Genomic DNA, 12,794 nt, shown 5'->3' on the forward strand with positions numbered 1-12,794 from the left:
TGCAAATGTGTAGGACTATATTGACCAAATTTGAAAGTTAAAAACCGAATAGACATCAATACAATAGGTTTAGGAATAAATTGATAATTTTCTCAAATATTTAAATAATCACTCTTTCAATGGACACATGTATAAGCATTTTTGGGATAAGTACACCAGGAATGTCATAACTTTCGTACGGCACTCGCTTGAATGCAACTAATTTGAAAATTCGATTACGTAAGTGCTATTGGCGATTCGCCTAGCCAGAAAATTCGACGTGGCATCATCGGTGCTGACTTGAACAATTAATAAAAAAATTCAAAAATAAAAAAATCCACGTCAGAATGAGAAATTAATTAAAAAAAATCCACGTAAGAAGGTTTGCCGGAAATGGCACTTAAATGATCGATTTTACTCCGATGTGGCACTTAAGTAAACGGAAAAAAAATTATGGCGCTCAAGTGAGCGCCGTACGAAAGTTATGGCACTTCTACTGTTGTTATCCCAAACTATATACATGTCACAAAGAATATCAAAATAAACATTCCTTTATCATAGTGCATCAATGGACAATATATCAATCTTATTCATAAAACAATCATCATCTAAACCCAAGAGCTCACAACATTCTTACATCACATAAGTGTATAACAACGATAATATATCCATATAATAAAGTTTTCTTTTAAAAATCATATGCGCCCTAATATCTCCACACTACATTTTGTATAACCTCATTGGTGCAAATCACATGGCATTAATCACAATGTGGCTCATCTCTTTAATTTTTTCTTAATCTTGCTCTATTAATCAAATTACTTCGCTAAGGTTATTCATTTGTTATTTGATCTATATGGATATTTTATTGACACTATAGATATATAGATAGCAATTGACGCCCGAGGATCATACTTGTAAGAAGACATTTGTAGTAGAACACTCCCTGTTTACATGTTGAGGTCCTTAAAATACTTTTGCTATCAAGTCCGAATTTTGACAAGTTAAATTAATTGTCTTGATTAGACAATTAATTGTATAATTAATCAAGAACCTGCCATCATAAGCATCCTTAACATTTAAATAGACCCCAAAACTTCGACCCAAAAACAAATAGCCCCCAAAATTTTCAGTTCTAGAACATAAGACTGTAACATTTTGAAATAACAAAATAGCCCATATTGTACAATACTTAGATCTTTCTACCCGATTTCATTTCCTTTAATGAATCTATCTTAATCACTAACTATCAACCATTTTAATTAACAAATTTCACTATTCACAACTTAATTTATATGCCGTGAATTTACATGCTTGCCCTTGTATTATACAAAATTACTATTTACCCCTTTATATTCATACTTTCATCTCTCTAACATTTTTGCTCATCAAAATTAATTTAAAATCCTCTTGAAATCACTCGATCGTGTTTTTATTCATGAAATATAGTCATGACCTATAAAATGACTCATAGCATCTTCTTGTGATATCATGAACATAATGGACATTTCATGAAATTTTAATAACAAGTAGGCACCAACAAGCATCATTTTAATCTTAAAACAACAACTCGTGATAAAAAAAAATCATCTAAGATCACTCATAAATATAATCTTGCCTCTTAGCTCATCATGTCATCATTAATTCCTTTTAACTAGAGGGATCTATATTATCATCCATACTTTTAAGCTAAAATCAAACAAGGATCAGAATTACTGGGTGGATCAACCCACTTTAGTCCCTCGAGATTCACTTACCTTGAGTTGAACTTTGAATAAACAAAGGCCTTAATCACATTGAAATAAAAAAAAACAATAAAAAGTTAACAATTCTCATTTAAAAAAAATAAAACTAATTTAACAGAAAAATGAAATCCATGAATTTACTTTGTAAAACATTTGATAGGTGAGATTAAGAGCTTAACTGAAATTGGATAGACTTTGGAGCTTGATTGAAGTTTGTGTGGGAAGTTTTGCTTTAGTTTCAAAAGATCGGAAGATGAAATTGAAATGTGAAGTTGACGATGTGAAGGTGACGATGTCTCGGCCAAGAGGAGCAAATGGGGATGATTCCAATAATTTCTTTCTTGATTCCACTTTTAAAGATCACTTTAAACCATGGTTTAGTTATTGGTCAAGTAGGTGCATGAATGAGAGTCTTGATTTACAAGCTAATCAAGAACATTAATGGGCTAGAGTTAAAAAGAGTGAGGTCATGCATGACGTAATTCCATAATTAAAACTTATGATTATAAATTTAGGAGATGCGGCACAATAAATGAGTGATAGATGGCAAACTTTTTTTTTTGGTCAAAAAAGCCATACTTTCATTGCTAAGAAGGATTTAAACAACAAGATTATCTGAAATCAAAACACAATACAAACCAAAGGGAGTGGGGGGGTCTAGATAGCCAATTCGGAGAAAGTGAGCCATTCCGGTGAGCCTTTGCCATCCAATCCGCGGCTTGATTTGCATTTCGGGAACAATGGGCTACGGAGGCGTCACTGAGTGGGCTAGTATTTGTTGGCAATCCATCACAATAGACCGAATGGGCCAAGGACATTCGGCCCAGCCCAGAATAAAGGACACGGCTGATAAGCTATCAGAAGTAATGACAGCCCGCAGATCAGTTTGGACTGAGCGCAGATCAGTTTCAAGCTTCCTCTTCTCCCATGTCCTCTCCACACTCTCACCGCGAGGGTTTTCCCTAACAGGGCCGAAGGGGCGTGTATTTTCTTTGTGAATCCACCTCTGAGGAGCCCACGATAGTCTGTACAAACCCCACCGACCGCTCCCTCCTGCGACTCATCGCACCAGGACGCATCGACATTGAACATCCAAGAACCCTCAGGCGGAGGGATCCAGTGGTCGAGAGGTGAGGTAACTTGTCCTTTGTGCTTCTTTTTGCTGTGATTCCATTTCTCAAATAGCATATGTTAATTAAACGCTTCCTCAACTAACTGGCTGGGTTTCGGCTTCCTTTTCTTAAATACCCACGCGTACCTTTCCTTCCAAATCATCCATAGAACACCGGCAAGTATTGCTGTAGAGGATGGTTCAGCTTGGGAAGGTAGGTTTTCCAATATCCACTTGTCAATTCTGGTTATTTTCGTCGGTGAGGTGTCGAGGTTCAACCAAGAGTCCGACTAGATCTGTTTTGTCCAGTCACAAAGGAGGAGGAGATGCTCCGGAGATTCTGGGAATTTGCGGTGCACACCGGTCAGAGCGGGTTAGATACCAATCCTCTTTTATAAAGGTTTTCCTTAATAGGAAGTGCATTGTTGCATACGCACTACAGGAAAAATCGAACTTTTGGGTACGAGGGAGATTGTCAAATTGTGGTCCATAAAGATCTACGGGGTTGATACGACGAAGACGCCTGGTTGGCGTTGAATGTCTTGTCCTGGGAGCATAGTTTGTTGTAGCCACTTTTTACCAAATAAGATCCTACACTATTTCCAGTCCAAACCATTTTATCAATCATGGGTGTGTGGCTAAGTGGAATTGAAAGTATCTCTTGCACCACGTCCTGGCTAACTTGAGTTCTCAAACTTATAATAAAATAGTGCTAAGAGTAGCTAATAAATTGTGGTTACGACCTGGGAGCCGGGTACCTGGGCACGGCCGTCGAGGACTCGGGCACAAGCATCAGAGTTACGAGCATAGCCGTCAAGGACCTCAGCATGGGCATCGAGTTGCCAAGCCTGACGTTTAGGATCCAAACTTGGCCACTGAGCACTTGGACACGAGCGTCGGGTTCCCGTGCCAAAGCATTGAGGTCTCTAATTCAAGTACTGATATCTAGTCGTATTATGGAAAATGATATTTCATTTTTAAAAGGGGAAGTTATTTTCTTTATTTAAACATTTCTTTTCGTTTGATTATGAAAAGATTTTTCATTAACTCATTTTCATTAGTGATCCCAACATTGAAAAATGAGAAAAATGGTTTCTACAAGAAATTTTTTCACGAAATAAGTGGAGTGTAAGTGATGAATAAGTCGATACTAATATCTCAAGTCAAAGGAAGATTAGCAATTGGAACATAACAGGCCTTTTTCAGTGACAATGGTCGCTCCAATGTGCGAACTGACGAAATATGTTTCTCCAACGTGTCAGGGGACTTCTGTTGGTATAAGTACATAACAAATTCTGACAAAAAAAAAGTACATAACAAATAAAAAAATACCCCCTCTAAATAATTTATTTAGAGTAAATAAATAACGAATAATCCAAATATACAATTAAATATAAAGTAACGAGGGCATCCATTACTCACATTTTTACTAGAACCTTAAATGGAATGAAACTTGCAACGTGAAAGGAAACGAAAAGACAAAAACACGTCGACCATTAAAATCAAAGGTATTGATATGTTTTCCCTAAAATGGAATAAATTTTAAATGAAATTTTACCTTTCAAATTTAGAGAATCTCTGATTCCAAGGCTATGGACATTTACCAACTATTGATAGACGATGTCACATAATAATTCAAATGATCACTTATTTAAAGGCTATTATGTACCAATCTTTGATAAATTGAAAATTAATCACATCCGATGGCATCCCATATATAATACTCGACATAAAAGTCAGATTTTTTTTTTGGTTGAAAGAAAGATTATATTCATCATAATAATATCCGAGAGGTACATAGAATACATGCAAGCCTAGCAAATCCCAAACAATTGTGGAACAAAGTAAATACTAGAAGACAAATAACAAAGCACAAAGCACAATTTGCAACTAAAAACACACTCTCATCCCTTAAGAACAAATACGTCACTATAAATGTTCGACGGCCGATCACCAAAATTTAGTGATAAGCACACTCCGAGATCCCCTACTCAATTTGCAATGGCTTGCAGTGCGAGTCTAGATTCAACGTCTTCATCACCATCGCCGTGCACTATGTTGAAAGAACCCAAATGAAATACCTATAAGGAACTCCCATATCTAAACCTAAATCTAAATCAAGTTAGATGAGTAACATTGTTCCGTACTGAGAAGCATTTTAGTATAACTTTCCCACAATAGTTAGCTATAATTAAGGGTGTTGTAGCTTTTATGAGGAGTTGAGCAAATACTGTATAATTGCAGCTCCTCCAACACTACATCAGTTCATAACAGTTTTTTGGAGGCCAATTTACCTAATTTTGAAGCATTGCAACTTTAAAAATATGTATATCACTAAGCACATAAATTACAACGCACTTCATAGCCCAAATAAACATAACATATCTACTAACCACTAGGGGCTGCCCTAGTGGCCACCCATCTTTCTCACTTGGAAGGGGGAGGTGGAAAGTTCGATTTCCACCTTCTCAGGAGGGCTGGGGTTGGGGACATTTAGTTTTCGATGTGCGGTTCGACTCACACATTCTGCAAAGAGGTAGAGCAAAAGTCTGAGAATGAAATGAGAGTTAGAGTAAGATAAACAAAAAAGAAAACAAAACATAACAAAGCTATTGTTCAACCACGGCCACTTCAAACTGGCTCTAGTAACCCATTCCCCAAACACGCTATGCAACAAAGAAAAGGGGAATGGCCTCAACATCAATTTAAGATGGAATCACACGATTGCTGTTCCATCAGTATACATTTAATATCTAAACGTAACCTTTGACTTTCAATTCAAGGCATGAGATGGGACACTAATTCATCGTGCTAGAGATCGAAGCAAAACTAGTCCGCGCATCAAGATGACCCATTTATTTCGATTAAACATCTTAAAATATATTATTTTGACTAATCTCATGAAAATCATGTAAAGGATCTCTTCCCCGATCATAGTGCACGAAAGCTATTAGGTGCACCTGGAACACAAAACCCTGTACATGTGATCCATCATATTATATGGACCCCACATGAGTCCCACATGATCCAACAGATCATATCCACTAGGCCTACTGAACCGGGTGCAGGTGTGGCTAGCTCCAACATTACTTAAAAGCCTTGCTTGGTTTTCCATGTGGAATTAGATTAGTCGGTGAATAGAAATCCTAATACAAGTTCATCGAGTTTGGAAAGAAGTTCGAATCTGGAAATGGAATTTAGGCTCCGTTCGTTTCGCGGAAAATGTTATAATTTTCCGATGTTCAGCTGAAATCTGAAAAAGTCTCGGAAAATATTTTCTGTTGTTTAGTATGAAAAAGATTTTACTCCTTGCAATACTTTTAATAATTTTTTTTCTTTTTCTTTTTTTTCCCTTCTTCTTCTTCCTCGGCTGATCGCCGGCCACAGGAACAACCGGGGACCGGCCACAGGCGAGCTCGAGCCTCGCCGGCTTGTGGCGAGGCTCCGTCTCGCCTGATCCGACGAGGTCGAGCTCGCCCAAGGTTAGTCGGGCGAGCTAGGCAAGGCTCAAGCCTCGCTTGAGGTCACTAGATGTCGGCGAGACTCTGGCGACCTCGGGCGAGGCCCGAGCTCGCCTGTGGCCAATGACCGACCGGAGAAGAAGATAGAAAAGAGAAAGAAAAAAAAAGATAATTAAAAATAATAAAAATCAAAATTTTAAAAAAAGAACATAAAAATAAGTATAATGAATGATGAAAGAAGTAGGGGGAAAATGTTTTCCTCTTTTCAAAAAGTGGAAAACATTTTCCTCACTTTTGGAGGTGTTTTGTCCATTGAGAGAAAATGTTTTCCATAGTTAGTTTATTTTCCGTGAAACGAACATTAGAAAACCCGAAAAATGTTTTCCTGAAAGTTATTTTTCGTTAAACGAACGGAGCCTTACTTGGGAAATTCAATTCCTCAATGTGGAGTTGAGTTACCTAGTAATGCCTAGTATTGAGATAGCATTTCCACTTCTCTACCGCCATAAAATTAAAAAAAAAAAATCAAATCCACCACCAAGTCACCGTCGCCGCCATCACCGCAGGCTTCGTCGTCTTTCTCTTTGCACTATAAGTTCTGTACTCTCTCTCTCTCTCTCTCTCTCTCTCTCTCTCTCTCTCTCTCTCTCTCTCTCTCTCTCTCTCTCTCTCTCTCTCTCTCTCTCTCTCGGAAACTCAAGCATATCAATGAGCAGAGCCCACCACCACGGCCATGGAGGTCGTACTCACTCGATTTTACATAGAATTTGAGTTCAATTTCAATTAACGGTTTTAAGCAAGTCATGTATTCCATGAGCGGCGAACCCCTCCCTGTTTTATCAAATAACCATTAGTCAAAATCCTTCATGATTTTGTGAGAAAATCCAAATGGTGCCGTCATCGATTGCACTCCATACGAATTTGATTGCGCTTTATGAAGCATTTAGAAATTGTTTGCATTTCCTAAAATATATATTTAGGATTTTTGAAGTAATTTTTCTTTTTCATGTTTATCACATGTGCAAGGTAATCACAAATTGGTAGCACTTATGCTGATCAATTTTTGTCCAAGTCATCCTTATTATTCTTCTTTTGTAACTTTTTTTGGTCAAAAGAGATTTCCATTCATTACCAAAATGATACATGAAACGATCAGTAGGAAATCTCAAAAGTCAGCATAACAAGGCAAACCTGTAAAACTCTAAAATAAACCAAAAAACCAAAAATCAAGGTACATCATCAAAGCATTATTGACAAAGATAATCACACGTTCGTCCTTCTAGAATAGATCTGTGACTGCATCCAAACAAAAGGATCGGCGACTAATTAACGAATCACATATTTTTATCAGTGATGAGCACACACCAAGGATCTCCATCTGTAATTACAGTTTTGCCATTCGGCAGTGTGCCAAAAGGTTTGGCATCCCTAACGCCATCACTGTACGGAGACAACATAAATATGTTGAACAAGCTCATATTTGACACCTATGAGAACAAGCCATTTAGCAAGTGCGAGACTCCGAAACTTTTAACAAAAACACGTTGAACAAGCACAAATTTGACACCAAAGCTGCTATGAATACCATTAAAACTGGAGGCGGAGTGCTTATTCATTAAAATTCCTAAATATAGAATTAGATAGCAAAGAAAAGCCTCCAAATCTAATATCGGGAGAGCAAAACTCCCAGATCTAAAACTAGATCGAGAGAGTAAGAAAAGAAACAAGAAGAAATAAAACGAAAAACAACAAGGGAGGGGAGAGAGAGATCTAGGTCAAATCCTTCCCATCTAGAAGTTGAAGAGACGAAGAAATGCCTTATTTGTAACTTAAATAAGGCATTTAACATAGAATGATTTTGCAATCAACTTTAAATAAGCAAAAGATTTATCGAGAAAAGTCCTACACGACAAGACGGAGCTAATATGAAAATGAAAAAAATAAAAAAATAAAAAGTCCTACACGGCAAGACGGAGCTAATATGAAAATGAAAAAAATAAAAAAATAAAAGAAGCAAAAAACTTTGCGATCACTGAAAAAGGACACAGATAATTAATATTGTATTTGATGACACGAATTGTCAACCGTAATTAGAGGATGAAAAGTCAATTTGTTGTCGAGGATTTTTCGCAGAACAAGGACTTAAAAGATACCTTTCCACAGAAAAATGACGGGTTCAAATTCGCAGTGGGAACTTCGAAAATTTTGTGTTTGGAGTGTCCAATGGTTCCATGGTAGGTCAATCGTTAATTTCTTTATGCTCATTCCAAGTTCAAAGTACCGTTTTTGCAAATGAGAATCCCCTTCGTTACATAATTTCTTCTTCGTATAGATAGATATAAATGTCCGAAGGATTTATTAAAATTCAATCTAACAACATGATTCTTAGTAAAAATAGCAGCAACGTAAGATTTTCCAACCACAGGGATCTGAATTATTGGGAATTACTTTCTTCATTACCAAATCTTCCACCTTAAAATGCCTTGGCTTCACTTTTCGATTGAAGGATTTAGCATCTCTCTTCTGATAGGCTTATTCATGACATATAGCCTTCAACCTTTTTTTATTGATCATGTTAAGTTGTTCACATCTCTGCTGAATCCATTTTGCCTCTGAAAGCTTCAATTGAGATACAATTCTTAATGAAGGAATTTCCACTTCAATGGGTAATACTGCTTCCATCCCATAAACCAGGGAAAATGGAGTTGCCCCAGTTGATGTTCAAATTGAGGTTCGGTATGCCATTAGAGCATACGATAGCCTTTCATGCCAGTCACGATAATTCTTAGCTGTCTTGGATAATATCTTCTTAGTGTTCTTGTTTGCTGCTTCCACTGCTCTGTTCATTTGTAGGCGATATGGGGATGAGTTCAAATGTCGAACGCGGGAATGTTCAAGCAAATCATCCATAATCTTATTATTTATATTTGAGCCGTTGTTAGTAATGATTGCTTCTGGAACTTTATAATTGGCAATGATGTTTCACCTAATGAACTTTGCGACATTCTTGACGGTGACTTTTACGTAGGAATTGGCTTCAATCCACTTGGTGAAATAATCAATTGTAACCAAAATGAAGCGATGCAAATTTGAGGCCTTGGGATTGATTGGGCCAATCACATCGATGTCTAACATCTAAAATGGCCATGGCTTTGACATTTGATGCAGCTCATTCGGCGGTGCATTGATTCTGTCTTCATATACTTGACATTGATGACAACATCTCACATGTTGGATGCAATCCGTTTCTATTGTCATCCAATAGTATCCTAACCTTATGATATTTCGGGCTAGGAGATAACCATTCATGTGTGGCCCACATTCGCCTTCATGGATTTCTTTCATGACCTATTCAGCTTCTTTAGCATCAACACATCTTAATAGGACTGAATCAAAAGTGACCAAAATCATTTCATTTCATGGGAAGAATATCTTGACAGTATCTATACTTACAAGATGAGCCAATTTTGTTCCAACCATATCTACAAGAATTAATGCTGCTCCAAGAAGAACTTTCTTGACAACATATGGACCATCATAATTTAGGATGAATTTCCCGTGGGGATCTGAATTATTGGGAATTACTTTCTTCATTACCAAATCTTCCACCTTAAAATGCCTTGGCTTCACTTTTCGATTGAAGGATTTAGCATCTCTCTTCTGACAATAGAAATCATTACTATTGTAGATAGTAATGATTGGGCTAATCACATCGATGTCTAACATCTAAAATGGCCATGGCTTTGACATTTGATGCAGCTCATTCGGCGGTGCATTGATTCTGTCTCCATATACTTGACATTGATGACAACATCTCACATGTTGGATGCAATTCGTTTCTATTGTCATCCAATAGTATCCTAACCTTATGATATTTCGGGCTAGGAGATGCTAAATCCTTCAATCGAAAAGTGAAGCCAAGGCATTTTAAGGTGGAAGATTTGGTAATGAAGAAAGTAATTCCCAATAATTCAGATCCTCGCGGGAAATTCATTCCAAATTATGATGGTCCATATGTTGTCAAGAAAGTTCTTCTTGGAGCAGCATTAATTCTTGTAGATATGGTTGGAACAAAATTGGCTCATCTTGTAAGTATAGATACTGTCAAGATATTCTTCCCATGAAATGAAATGATTTTGGTCACTTTAGAACATATACATATCATGCATTTCATAAACATGTTTGTCATTTTGCAGAATAAAGCAAAAAAAGTTTAAGATGATCAAATGTCACACCCCGAACCCAGCGAGCACGCGAACATCCCACGACGGTCGTTAAGAGTGCAATGTCCCAGGACATATCGCCGACCCGATCGATTCACTAACGACTATACGCATGCGAAAGCGAACTATAACACCCTATCAACATCACATATAACTCGGGGCAGCCAAGGAAACAGCAGGAATACACATCAACAAAACAACTTTCATAAACACACTGTTAACCCAAGTTCGGTACAATTTACAAGCCCAACCTGAGGGCAACTTGCCACCAACCGCACATACAGAAGGATTGGGTTAACCTAAACTCCTCTATAGCAAGGCATCCAAAAGCGGAAAGTTCATCCCATCCCCATATCGACTCTGGTCTCCGATCCTTACGTGACGTCTATTTGTCACCCTAAACCTGAAAATATTTAATCATGGGGGGTGAGATAACTCAGCAAGTAAGCTCCCTAAACCTCGTTTAGGAGAATACGTTGCCTCCGGATCGTCCTAAACATACAAGTCTACTAAATAAACGTGCCATAATACAATCACAGGCATTCTTACCTGGCTTAGACACACATATATGCCATAATGATGCATCAACCATATCACATAACCAAAGCATGTAATAAGAATTCACATGCATCAATGCATCACAGTCGCGCGTGCCTCGATTATAAGGCAAAACCCACTTGGGCATGTCCCATACCATGCCTAGCAGTTTTTACCCCATAATCAAGTACTATGCATCACACGTACCAAGATTATTCATGACCCGCGTAAACACGCCTCAAGTCCAAAAACTAGCCATCGATCTTTGACCCGCGTAAACACGCCTCAGGTCCAACAACACTTCTATAGCCCGAGTAAACGAACACGCCTCAGGCTCGGTGTCTCTAGCCCGCGTAAATGAACACGCCTCAGGCGCAAGACCGTTCTCCCTTTTTATAACACAACCTGCGTAACATGCATCAGGTTGAACAACACTTCTATAGCCCGCGTAAAAACGCCTCAGGCTCGGTGTCTCTAGCCCGCGTAACACGCCTCAGGTGCAACACCGATCTCCCTTTTTACGGCACAACCCGCGTAAAACGCATCAGGTGGCGGTCTTCCGATAAAACCGGGCATCATCCCGCGTAACACGCCTCAGGACGGGTTCAATTCCCCGCGTAAAACGCATCAGGGATTAGGTGATCACACGAGCACACCATCACACCACTTTTTATCTTTGCCCCTCAGGGCTTTTAGTGATCACTCATGTCATGCAATGCATTCACTTCGCGTGTTAATCACACCACATGCTCACATAATGCATGTCAACTCAATCGCAACCCATGATCACCACCAAATCATCCTCGGTCTCGACAACATCAATCATTACAAATCAACCAATCAATCAACATGGACACCGAGTATTCAATATTAAGTCACACGTGCATAAGCACCATTTAGGCTGTCAATCAAGCACCATTCAGCCACGAAACTGATCAATCCACATGCACATGCCGAATAAGCCACTTCCCCCCAATTAAATCCACAAGCCCTTCCACGCACACGGTCACAATTAGGTAATCACCAACCACCCTCAAATCAACTCATACAACACACATTCAAGCATCAATTCCAGTCACGAGGGCAGCAACTATTCAACCTCGACACCCCCACCATTCCGCTCATAAAAATGAACATCCATAGAATCAGGGTAAATTTGGGCAGTTTACACAGTGACCGAAATCCCATCAAAATAAATAGTAAACGAACTCCAAAAATTCTAAATTTTGGATATATCATAAAAAGCATCTTGATAAACATTTATTATGAAGAACACGAAATCCGGTCCAATCTGCAACCATGCCTTTTCGTCCCTCGAAACCAGACCAGAATCAGTTCGCTCTAACGGACTGTTTTGTCCTCAAAATACATTTCTTTCAACACACAAATCACCTTGAAAAGCTTTGAAATTTTTATATGTCATAGAGAGGAAAGTCTCCAACAACTTTTGTGAAGGAAGTTTATTGAAAATAGATCTGAAAATTTTATAAAAATTCGGTAAGACAAGAAGATCGGGACGAACAGTGTTCCGGGCAGTTTTAAGACGGTCTGAAAATGGGTTTTCGTGCGACCCAAATGGCCTCCAAAAATTCCAAATTTAAAATATGTTATACCTCAGGATGTGAGGAAAAACTTTCGTGAAGGACACCACCCCTGATTCAGCCTCCAAAAATCTCCACAAAATTAGTAAACCGGGAGGGTACAGAAAACACAATTTCGAGATTCAACCCAAACTTTA

The 12,794-nt window shown here is 38.3% G+C and overlaps 1 long non-coding RNA gene across 1 annotated transcript; it reads left to right on the forward strand.

The window, feature by feature from the left end:
* The first annotated feature begins 2,964 nt into the window (after window positions 1-2,964).
* On the forward strand, window positions 2,965-3,447 carry LOC130138832 (uncharacterized). Its single transcript, XR_008817118.1, has 2 exons — window positions 2,965-3,049; window positions 3,145-3,447. It is a non-coding gene; the product is annotated as an uncharacterized LOC130138832 (long non-coding RNA).
* The last annotated feature ends 9,347 nt before the right edge of the window (window positions 3,448-12,794 follow it).

Source organism: Syzygium oleosum, unplaced genomic scaffold (genome assembly GCF_021117445.2).
Source record: "Syzygium oleosum isolate NSW1041296 unplaced genomic scaffold, Sole_v2.1 Sole_v2.08, whole genome shotgun sequence".
Taxonomy (NCBI): domain Eukaryota; kingdom Viridiplantae; phylum Streptophyta; class Magnoliopsida; order Myrtales; family Myrtaceae; genus Syzygium; species Syzygium oleosum.